Here is a 10,088-nt window from a genome sequence, read left to right as displayed (position 1 = left end):
TACATCTTAAACCTTAAATTTTTGTAAGATAATCAGACTATAACATCTGATCACACTTACATGCCTGTAGTTTTAGTTTAGTTTCATGGTCATGATATTGAATCACCTTGAAACAGAGGCAAGATAGTTTGACTGCAGTAACTATTTATTTCCATGCTCAGCCAGGCTTGTGTTATTTCTCGGTGCATCTTTCATGCTGATTGTCTAATGCTTAGATTTTGGATTATTGCAATGTCTGTAGTCTTTTACCTCAAAATGCTGTTTTGGACTGTCTCCCTTCAACTATACCTTAGCACAGCTTTGGTTTGGGAAAAGCTGCGTTACGCAGAACAGCACTGCCAGGCTGCATAATAAACTGCAAGAAGACTGAAAAATGCTGCTTATTTTTCTCTGGGGTTGCTGCTTTGTTGCTTAATTTATTAGAACTGAGCCCAGTTTTTCGCCTCATGATTAGGGAGGCTGAATTCCTGACCTGGCTCGCTGCTCCCACCCTCCTGGGACACCTGGTGCTTCCAGAAAGTCTCTATCTGTTTCAAAGGTGGATCAAGAGAGGTAGGCAGCAGACGGCTGCTGCCAGTGAAGTTGGTTTGTGCCACATACCACTAAACGACCTGGTTCGGTATCTATAAATGATCTATTGGGTCTGCTGTTCATCACTTCAGTGCGATGGCTTAACTGGAGTTAAGCCTTCACTCAGCAAGGGAAGAAGGAAACACTTTTAATCAGAAGCAGGAATCATTGGGCCAGCTTGCCAAATCAGATTAGGAGAAGTTTATATGACCATTGTAAGGATTTATCATAAAGTGCCTGGACATAGGAGACATCATTACATAAACAAGATATCCCCCGATTTTTTAATTATTTTGGCCTGCAACAGTGAAAAGCATTTGAAAGGCCAGATCCTTTGTAGTGCTGAATATCCTCAACTCCAGTTGCACTCCTTGAAATCCAACATGCTCGGCACCTTCCCAGGAGGTTCATCTGGTAACGGCCCCATGCTGCCCTCCCTCCCAGTGAGCAGCCTCTACCACCCCAAGGATGGAAATTAAAAGAGCAACCTGACTCCATCGAGAACCGCAAGACATTCCTTGTATGTGAAATTACTTCATATTCAAGATTTCTACATAGCTGTGCTGCCACTTACAGAAACACGTTTTCACAGCTTAAATGCATTAACCCCTACCAGACCTCAGGTCTTTATGTAGGATTTTACATGTCTTCAGGAGATCTTCGGGACCCGCACAGGAATCTATGTGAACTAAGCAGCAAGAGGAAGAAAAAAAAGCCACTCCTGGAAATTAAAAAATAACTGAATCTAGATCAAACACATGGAAAGTCTGGCTTTTGCCCTAAAAGGTTAATCACTATCTGGAATTTTTTGCCATGGGAGATTCCTTGTGTAATTATTGAAAGGCGAGATCAAAACCCAACATCATCTTCTGAGTGCCAGTGTCATGCCTGCATAAAAACAAGCTAGATCAGCCCTAATGATATTTGCTCCCAGACGCGCTGCTGAATCTCTGGCTATGTTTGGGATAGGAAGGAATTTCCTCATGTGGTGAATTGGCAAAGCCTTGGGGTTTGTCTTGTTCTCATGCATTGCTCAAGGACCATTTTTTGGAGTCTTATTTCACATTCTTTGACTTTCTGCAGCCTTGTGATCAGAGCCGAACATTCACCTTTTCCCATCACTGGGCCCTGTTTTGTTTCTAAAGATTTCCTCTGCTTTACCAAACAGGTATGGGTGGATCTGATTTTTCTGCATTACAAAGATACTCTAGCAATCGCAAAAATAATCCAGATTATTGCCCACCGGGAAATAAGATGCAGGGAAAGGAAGAGGGCAAAGGGAATAATAAGTTGCTCAGTCAGTTACAGCCTTCAACTCCACTCTCTAGAAAACAAATGGATTGCAGGATGCTGCAGCATGCAGAAGTATGGTCAAAGCACATGTATCAGGGCAGCACTACCTGTAAGGAGCAACCTCTCTGCTTTCATATGTGACTAGATCATTGGCAGGCCTAGTATGAAGCAAAGGAAGTAATTGCAAAACCTCACAGTTAATGGCAAAATTCCTTTATTATTCCCTTTCTGTTATGTTTATGAAAATGGTCTGTAGGTCTGGTAGATACTTACAGCACACTTGATTAGTCTTGTTATTTCAGGCACATTACTTCCAGATCTTTATGGACAGCCCCAGTGCTTTCTTTTGGTGTTCTTGGTAACCTGCGTGTACTTCAGCTTTTCTTGAAGCCAACAGGAGACTTTGTGCTGGACTCAGAGAGCAAGCTTTAACTTGGGTCAAGTAGAGCCAACAACTAGATCCAATAACAACTACTTGAGCCGATGTTTCTCTAGCTGTAGTCTCTGTTCTGCAGAAGGTAAGCTTATTTTAAGTAATAGTCCCTGGCTTAGTATACACCTCTGTCATGTTCAACCCCCAGGATTTGAAACCCATCAAGACTAGACAGCTGCGTGAAGGTTGTCTTGTGAGCACGTGAGCAAACTGAAAATTGGAGCTCAAAGAGAAGGGCAAATCGAATCATTCCTCCAAAAGGGATATTCACTTCAGCATGTTGTAACTGTAAGCATTGTTTGCAGTTTAATACCTAATTCCATTAGTTATAGTTAAACTGGTCCATTCTGAGGGGTGCCAGGGGAGTTTTCCCAGACAGGGCACTGCTGTCCTCCCTTCCCTCTATTGCCTTGGCAGTGCACATCTGGTTTAAGATCTTCCTCATTGTTCATGGGCCGCCCCATGGATCAGAGGCTGCCGAGGATGCTCATGCGAGGCAATAGCCCCCGTGTGCATCCAGCAGGCATGACCCCAACTACGCGACCAACAAAGTGCTCATTGCTGCCGTTGGCTCCACCAGCACCCGGCGTGCAAAGCTTAAAGGGCTCTTTGACAGGCCCCAGCCGATTGCACTGAAATCCCTTTCATTTAGCTCTGCTTTGCCCCTGTCCTTCTGCTGCTGAAATCAATAGCAAAAGTCCTTTGCCTTCAGTCGTGCTGGAGTACATGTCCTGCCTGGCCAAAAAAAAGAGGAGTTAGCTGCGATGGTGCATAAAAGGCAAGTGAAAAGGCAGGAGCTACTGCTCCTTCCATTGTTATTTTATTATTGTACATCATTTATTATAACTGTTATTTCACTCCTAATTGCTGTTCATCTGAGGAACGTGCATGGAACACGCTTCCTATTTGGAACTGACAGAGAAGGAGCATCTCAAAAAATCCCTGAGGATTTTTGAGATCACAAGCATTAGAAAGATAACAAAATTAGCACACATAATTCCCCTTGATTTTCTTTATGCCTGCTGACAAGGTTAGCAACAACCGTTCTTTCTGAGAGCTTGTTTTGTCTCCTCTACCAAAGAATTCAGATTGGCAAGTGCTAGGTCTGATTTATTGTTGTTTTTCTTATGGAGAGGGTGGTGAAATTAGAAACAAATTACATGAAAACATCATAAATTATAAAGGCTGGATACTGAGGAAAATTAATTAAAAAACCCTATATTTTTTCTTCATCATTAACTTAAAGTGTAACCTGAAGACCATCCCTAACTGACTCCTATCTAATACATCCACCCTCTAACTTGAGTTGGAGGATGGTTTAAGCAGCTCTGCTGGGAGGTGAACGATGAAGCCCAAGCTCGGTGAAACCGCACAGCGATTAGACTGAGTGTGGTCTGTAATATGGCTGTTGGTGGCCGAGCCAAGCTGTCTGTCCTCAGACGAGTTCCTCTTGAGTTACGGTAACTCAAGCAATTCTGTCTTCTAGATGCCAGCTCTCAGCTATTCCTGGAATTAAATTCTAGGCTAGTAGCATGCGTTTTAATAGAAAAACATCTATTTGATCTCCAATTTTTTCATTCTCATCAAGAAATGTTAATTTCTCTAATTTCTGTTGATTTTTTCCCATGCACCCCCTGCTTCTCCCACACGTTCTGGCTTGTGACAGAGGCACTTCTGTGATGAAAGAAAGTAGCACCTATTTATGGGAAGAGGCCGGCACAGTCTGGATGCTTCAGAGGATCATCTTGTAAGTAGCTTGTCTTTATTGTTTCACGGTACATGAGTTGCCGTCCTTGTTAATCTGGTTGATTCAAGAGTTAGGAATGGTGTGCAATAATATTGATGGGTTATCCCCAGGGCTGCAGAATGAGAATACCCATTAGTTATATTTGAAAATCTCAGTTACTTATGTTCTCAGGAAAAGCTCCTAATTTTCTCAGCTATTTCTGTATATTCAGCATAAAAGGATTGCATAATGGGCCCAGTGACTCCCGCAACTATTGTTTACAATCTGTCAGCTAATCCTTTCTGTGAGTCAGGCGGTGCCTACTGGGTTGGGCATTTGACTGGGATTAGAAACTCATTATTATGATGATGCATATTGCAGTGCTGCCTGGAGGCCTCAGCAGGATTGCGGCCACATTGTGCTAGACAGTGTGCAAACCTATAGCTTGTAGCCTATTGTTAGAGCACCTTCACTCTAATTCTGCATTTGACCCCATTTCTCCTAGTGGCCCTTGGGTAAGATATCTAATCCTGCTCTGTTTCCATATCTTTTCGTAGGAGATGATAATTCATTTCCTACCATCAATCAATGCTTGGAACAACCTGCTTTTGGAGGAGAATGCCAGGATGATGTCACCCAAAGGCCACAGGGAAATACTGCAGCGCAAGTGGGAAATAGCAGTTCCTGTGCTTGAGTACCTCTGCTATTCAGTGAAGTAGGTTTTGCAATGGGAATTTGTGCCCTTTCCAGCAGTGCTGAAGGGCACCTGAAGAATACGCAAGGTGAAAAACGTAGCAAGTCTTGAGTTGCGCCAACGCTGTTTGCAGCCGTGGAGTCGCTCGCTGAGCCAGGGGCACAGTAAGTGGCTTTAGAGTCTTCCTTCTCCCCTCTCTGCACTGCACATGGCTCCTGTCCTAATGCAGGGCCCATGTGGGGTAGCAGGCAGACCGTCCTCCTCCTCCTCCTCCTCCTCCTCCTCCTCCTCCTTTCAGGCTGTGGACGTTCCTGCTGCTGTTATTCCAGTTTCATGCCAAAAGAAAGCTTGCTGGGTCCAGCTACCATCACACCTTGTTTGTACTCCATCTCTTCGCTGGCACGGCCACACATCCATGTCTACAGTTAACCCTGAGCCTTGTCTACACCTGCTGTTCACTCACTGCCAGCTACTGCCCTACGATACTGCTCAAGTGTGAACCTTGACAGGGATAAAGCTGTCTTTCCATGCCGTTTCAGGTCAGGGTGAGCTTGACTGGATTTTATCTCCCCATAGAAATGGTACCTCTTCTTGTCTGTCCTGGGCGCTTTACTGAGGTGGCCATACCAATAGCTTGGAAAAATGGGGTTGAGCCACGTCCAGATGAGCCCTTTGGGGGTTGCCTGCTGCCCCATTTCCCTTGCTGGGAAAAGTGCTGCTCAGTGGGGCCATGCTGCAAGATGCTCCTAAAGAAGAATGAAGATGTCTGAGAGAGAAATGTGACATGCATAGTAAAAACCATGCTCATCACAGCCGTAAGTCCTTTGAGATACCTGTGTGCTTGTTTTTATGCTGAAGGCAAATGGAGCAGATCTTAAATTTCAGTTTAAAAGTCTGGTCATTCTAATGCTGCATCCCACATCCCTCTAAGACAGGAGCAAAGGTGGTGCTTGCTGAGGAGCTCCTGAACAGCTTCAGCTTCATCTCCCTCTTTACTAAGCCCAGATCCCTTCTCTAGAAGCTAATAATAATGTGCTGGCATCACAGCCATGGCAGGCTGGAGCTGGCACACACAGGGCTATCCTGTTTTGTGAACTTTTTTGTCTCATGGGAGATTTGCAACTTAAACCACTCACTTGGTCTGTGCCTCCTTATTTGAGACTGACCAGTCTGAATCACTTTCGATAAACTATCAGTAGGAGTCTCAAACATAGTTGAGTTCCTATCAGTTTAATTAAAGTAGATCACTGGATAGAGAAACCCTGTGAAATGGTCCCATTAAGGAGAAAGCTACACCGTAAGTGCTCCCCTGAGTAATTGCCAGAGGCTGCTATCAGCAATGGCTGATATCACAGGGCACTGAAGAGCTTAACTTGAAACTCGGACCTCAACACACGCCAAAGAACAGTTGAGGCAAGAGTGACTAAGGGCTAATTGTGTCCTCTATATTTTGAGAGTAACTGAAAAGTAAATAGAGGAGCCACCATAAGGTGGTCTGAGACACAGGTCTGTAGGAAACTGGGCTTCATTAATTTTATTGTATGAGGGACGGCCTGTTTGATATGGCCAAGGTTTTTAGATACTATTTTTATGCTATTATAGGCACACGGTTAGTCAGTAAAAACTAACTTTGTTAGTTAACTTTGTTAACTAAAGCCAAGTTATATTTAAAGACTTTCTTTACCTGTTCCATTCCAGCTCTGTCCTGCAGTACCTTTTGAGGATGTGGTACCATGTGAATGAGGCTAGATATGAGAAGCTGGAAAGAGACAGTGGGGAGAAGAAAGACATTTAGGGTCGGCGTGGAGTTTACGTCATGCTTCTCCTACCCTGGTGAGTTACTGGTGCTGGCCACAGTGGTACGAGCTATACCAGGCCGGCCACCTTTGGGGACTCAAATGCATTTGATAGATGTGTCTTCTATCTTCTATAGTTTTCATTTTGTCTTCACAAATTACTGTTTGTAGAAACTAACCACAGATTAGATTAGTGCATCGCTCCCATGGGATGCAGACTTTAGGGTTTAGGCAATGCTCTGTGGCTAACAAGAGCCAACAAGTTTTACCTGAGTCATTCCCCTGGGTGAAACATGCCCTGCTCTGATGATGACAGGAGCGAGCTGAGCATCCTCCCAGGAGACACCAAGTGTCGACACAAGGGCAGTTGTCTCCCATTGTGATTAACCAAGCAGAACTTGCCGTGGAAGAGCCACTGAGGCAATCAATCTTACATTTATCCTAGCGGTGATATCAGGCTGCTGACGAGATTAGAAGTACGACACTTAATGTAGTCTTTGGTAGTGGGGCAAGATTTATATTCTTAGCATAAGCTGCTTAGGAAAAGCTTCTTTTACCTAGTATTTATCACTTGTTACTGATGTTTTATTACATTGATAGCCATCCCAAGAAAATGTTTTAAAGTCCCTACCTGTTTCATACATAGGCATATTCCCTTCAATGCCAAACATACTTGAAAGAACAAGACTGGAGACAAACTGAGTTAGACCTACTTAGTTACACTGACGTAAACTTAGTATAGCTCCCTTTTTGACCAATGCAACAGGACCTAATGTGCTTGCTGAGTCGTTGTGTTTCTTCCTATCGGCACTGATGGAAGCTGGATCCAACGTATGGTGACTGCAGATCTGTGGACCTTACTCAGGAGAAGCTTACACCGAGCCTAGCAGGACCTCTGGCTTGAGCAAGAAATGCCGAATTTGATCCTGTAGTGTAAAACATGCTGCATTTCCTCAAACATGTCTTTGATTCACTACTTTTTTCCCCCTAGATGAGCCAAGCCAGACACATTCCTTCTAGGTGAAATAGTCTTTTGTTGTTGTTGTTCACAGGCTTCTTGGATATACAGAAGGATAATGCAGTGTACAGCACCATCACCTAACGGTGCCTGTAATGTGCACTATGCAGAAGAGTCCCAGGGTGTTGTACAATGAAATTCTACAATAATCTGAGTAATGAAGAGCAATTAAGAGCAGCAGTTAACCTATATTTTTCTACCCTAAGTGTCAACATACACCCAGGATTGCAAATACTAGTTGGAAGTGCATCGCACTGTCCAGAGGCATAATTACAGAAAGCTGTAGTTGTCTTTATCACAAAGTTTTAATTAGCAGGACACATTAAATAACCAGCTGATACAGATCTTAATGAATCATTTATAGGCCTACATCGAAGATAATTATATGTAGCTGGTCACACATAATCACTCGCATAAGCCTGGGCTTATGTGAAATGGAATATGCATCTTCTTCATGTGAAGTAAAGGTGAAAGATAGGGACGGGAAAAACTGGGGCAACAGCCCACCTTAACCAAACAGCTTGCTCCTGGACCATTGCTGACAAGATTGGGGGGGGAAATAAGAATAGCTGGCTTCAAAAGAAATCCACCCTGAGGAAAGACAGGAGCTCTGGGCTCCTGAATTGTTGGCTGGTTTGGTTTTTGTTTTTTTTTAAATCAAGGTGATTGTCTCAGGTGGGCACTTTATGTGGTGCTGCTCAGGAATGAGGAGAGGGCAGACGCACACCAGGGACGAGGACGTGGTTTCTGGGGTGAGCTAGGACTCTGGTGTCTGCGAGCCATGTTGCGCTGTCCTTGCTGCAGCTCCCTGGCAGCCTAGCATGCCCTGGATGTGTCCCTTTTTTCTCCAGCCACACTGCCTGCCCTGGAGCACGGAGAGGCTGCTCCAGAGCAACCGCTGCAGACCCCCGGCAGCCGGGTCTCTGCCCCACCAAGGGGAGTTCCCAGCTCTCCAGTTTCACCAGCTTTCTTGCTGCTTAGTATGTCTGGATGAAAAAGTGGGAAACACGCCCAAACATCCAATTGCTCCAGGGCTAATTTTTGCTCTGCGTGCTGTTTCAGGGCCAGATTTTCACAGCATTTGTTTGTGATTGCTCCTTGATAGTAAAAAAGAAGTATACGTTGTCTATCTGGCCAAGTGAAGGAGGCATGGGAGCAGCTGGCTGTGAAAGAGTATTTATTTGGTGTTACTGGTGATTTCTGTAGAGCTCAGTAAGCGTATGCACGTAGCATGGCTGAAGCCACGTGAACAAATAAATTGTGGTGTAAGAGGTGTAACGCGTGCCACTTGCTCCCCTTTGCCTAGAAGACGCAGCCGGCCGTAGGCAGGCTGCTCTCGTCGATCAGCCGTGGCAGCAGGACGGTCTGACTGACGGAGCTTCGCCTGTGAAACTTGTTTTTAGGGGAAGTCTGCCAGGCCCCGGGATGCATATGTCAGGCACAGTGCCAGTCCCGTTTCTTTCGGCAGGTTTATCCTTCCCACCCGCTGTGCTGCGCTCCCTCGTGTACTCACATCCTCTCTTCTCCCTGCCCCGTGGGCTGCCTTGGTATGTGTATCAGGTCCTGTAATTTAGCCTGTATCATTCTGAGCTGTTGCTTTCTTCTCCTGTTTTTTAGCAAGTAATACTTCAATGCCTGGTTGTATGTAATACATTATGTCCAAGAACCACCCCCCCCAACAAAACAAACTTCCTGCACCAGATAGACGTATTTGTCCATAGTCTTTCTTGCAATGTCTGACTTGGCTTACTCTGCTTAGCTGGAGCTCCAGCAGGGGCAAAGCCCGTGTTTGTCTGATTGCGAGGCAAAAGCTAGCGATAAACAAACCATTGCAAATGTGTATGTGAAAAGATTAGGAGCAAAGTGTTACCAACCCATGCAATATTGTAATCCAAAGTCCTTTAAAAGCAGCATTGAATAATTTTGTCAATTATCCAGAGTCTGCTGTTAACAGGTTTCCCTGGTTCCCTAGCATCAGACAAGCTCTGCTGATCTCTGCAAAACTTCTTCCAGTTTAAGTACAGAGTCCTCCTTAAAATTAGTGAGCTTTTCAGAGTTAATATGTTAATCTCCTGATGCACCACAGCAGGCGTCTGGAAAAGATCTTACTAGTCAGTTTAGGCTGTGCTTCCTTTCAGGGTGGTTAGAGGCGAGGGAGCACTTGTGGCAAGAACTGATGTGGTGCAGGGTTTGACAGCGTCTTTCCACACCTACTTGTTGCTTTTGTGGAGGAGGAGCAGAGGCTCCCAGTATGGCTCCCAGTGTGGCTTCTTGGCTTCTTCCCTGTTGCAGAGCAGGGTGCGAGCTGCTCCTCCATTTCCCCCAGCGTGCCCAAGGTGGCAGAGGTTTCTTTTGCCACCTTCTCCTGGAAGAAAAGGAGAAACCTGGTGGAAGAGGTTTACTTTCTCTCTCCGAGGCAGAAAATGGTTCATATGACATTCAACCCTCCAAGCCCAGGGGCACCTACGCAGAGGAGTGTGCCATGTGCTCCATCCGACAGGGCAGCCACTGGGAATGCTCGCAGCACCGTGTCTGATAGCAGCCAATGTGCTAAAGCT

This window comes from Aquila chrysaetos, chromosome 17 (genome assembly GCF_900496995.4).
Source record: "Aquila chrysaetos chrysaetos chromosome 17, bAquChr1.4, whole genome shotgun sequence".
NCBI lineage: Eukaryota > Metazoa > Chordata > Aves > Accipitriformes > Accipitridae > Aquila > Aquila chrysaetos.
Note: the sequence above shows the minus strand (reverse complement) of the source record.